Below are 2,397 nucleotides of genomic sequence, written 5' to 3' on the forward strand. Positions count from 1 at the left end.
TGCAAAACGGGACGGAAAACGTGAAATTTTGCAATAATCTTGCGCCACCCTTGCACAAAACGACGATAATTTTTCTAATTTCATAGACAACAGAAGTATTTTTTCTGTTATAATCTAGTTTATCTATGTTATAATCTGCATAATCCAGTTTAATTCAAGAGAAACAGAACATCCCTAAGTCTTTAAATTTCGACGATGAATTATGCATATATTAAACGGTCTTATGTTAAGTGCACATGACAGCGTCCACGTTTGTGAGGCTCCTTCATCGTCTACAAAAACGACCAACGCCGTTTTCTCTTTCCTTTATCTCCCATCTTCTGCAAAGCAGGACCGCCTGGTAAAAGCTTTGCTTGGGCGTTTTATCTGGGAACTTTTTTCCCAAGGCCCTTAATGCGACCCTTCTCGTTTCCGTTGGTCAGAAGAAGGACGTGGAACCGATTTATTTTTAGTTGCCAGTTGCGAGCTCGCTGTAATCCGGGAATTGCTCAAGTATTGAGCGCAAGGAAAAAATCTGCAATTTGCTCCCTCTTCTTTGTTGGATTGAAATGCAAGTGTTACAAAAAAAAAGAGATTGTTGCCATTGCGACACATTTGGCTTCTTTGAACCATATTTTGCGCCAACCTGATCAGACGCATTCTATTTTAAGCTGGCGCTTCAGATTGAAATCTGGCATCGAAGCTGATTCGCAATAAACTGCTAGTTGGATCGAGCAATTACTCGAGACATTTTCTTGAAGTGACCTCGATTTAAACGAATCCTATACGATACGACGCTGGTTTGTAGCTCGCTGCTTGGCTTTCCTTGCCCACTAATTCAATCGCTCGACTCGTTGACTCTGATGTTTGGCTAATAGGTGGGTATCTTGGGGGACTGGATTTTTCTAGAAAATCTAGAATATTCGGACAACAAATTGCTTCTACCGAACAGCAATCCAGAGCATTAGATTCCGATCTAAGTTAGTTGTGAAAAGGTTCTGATTGGGCCCGAGAGTAGACGCAAGGCATGCGCTTTCGACCCCGCCTGTACCTCCATGGTCGTGGTAAATCGCTTATCCACGTCACGCAATGCCTAATTGATTCCAAAGTTCCCTCTCCAACCGGCTTCCCGAAATAGATTTTCCTGATCTTCCATTGTGACGAGGCAAGTGGGACTAATTAACTGAGTGCGAGCGAGCCAATTTCATCATCTCTGTCGGTTCCGTTCCACCCGTTGGTCGCCATCATCCTCCATCCAAGCGTCACGTAAGCTTAACAAAGAGGACAAACTAATGGTCGTCCTCGTTCCATGCACCGCAACAACGACACGACAGGCCAGCGGGCAAGGACAGAGCAGCATTGGGTGCTTTCGATCTGCCGCTGATGCTCCACAGGCAGCAGAAAATCCCCATTTCATGTTTTCAAGCCACAGTGCGGTCTATCGAGCTGCTGTCCGACTGCTCCTGCATGACGACAACGGGTAGAGAGCTGCATTCTACTTTCCATGGAAGGTCGAAGCTCGAAGCCCACTTTGTTTCAGGCACTCTAGCACAGCGGCGCACCACATTGTTTTGCCCTTCAAACCAACTCGTGTTCCTTCTCCTAATCCCGACTCTTCAGGTCAATCAGAATTTTAATTTGCACATGGTTAGGGGCTGCTACCCAGATAGCATTTCATATTCTATGAATATCCCAGAATGTTCAAAAAATATACGGAACATTGCGGGCATATCCTGGGAATATACATGGTTGAACATTCCTAACATTAATGTTCGTGGAGTATACATGCATGTATATTCATCAAATACATATATGTACATATTGGGTATATGTGCAGATGAACATGCCAGGTATGTACATATTGTGAATATGTGCAGGTGAATATACCTAGTATGTTCAAAACAAATTTCCGGTAATATACATTAATGTATATCTACGGTATATTCCAAATTGGTTGAATATTAATTTTGCGTGCCCGCGTTTATATGAACTTTTCTTTTTAAATGCGCCAACGTTATAATTTTATTGGGCAATATTAACAAAATTTCTATATTACTCAAATAAATTTATCCGGAGCTAACAGTTCCCACCCTATGAAATTCAAACAATTAAAATGCATATAACAAATTCAAATTACCCGCTTAGTGTGTAGACGGAGTGACAATGAGAACGGACCAATGAGAATCATCTTTCACGCAGTGCTGCTTGGCGGTAACGCCAAAGCGCTCAAAATTTCTCAAAAGCTGCAAAGCTTATAATTTATTGGTTATTGGCGTAAACAAATTATTATGCGCTATTACGCAAATCTTGATTTTTTAAATTACCTATATGATTATAGATTTATTAGTTACTAGAATACTGTCTTTCTAAGCAAGACAAAATTTTGATTTTGTCAATATCGGTTTATCAGTGATGTGA

This window comes from Dendroctonus ponderosae, unplaced genomic scaffold (genome assembly GCF_020466585.1).
Source record: "Dendroctonus ponderosae isolate FM_Combo_2020 unplaced genomic scaffold, Dpon_F_20191213v2 Dpon_F_20191213_9, whole genome shotgun sequence".
NCBI lineage: Eukaryota > Metazoa > Arthropoda > Insecta > Coleoptera > Curculionidae > Dendroctonus > Dendroctonus ponderosae.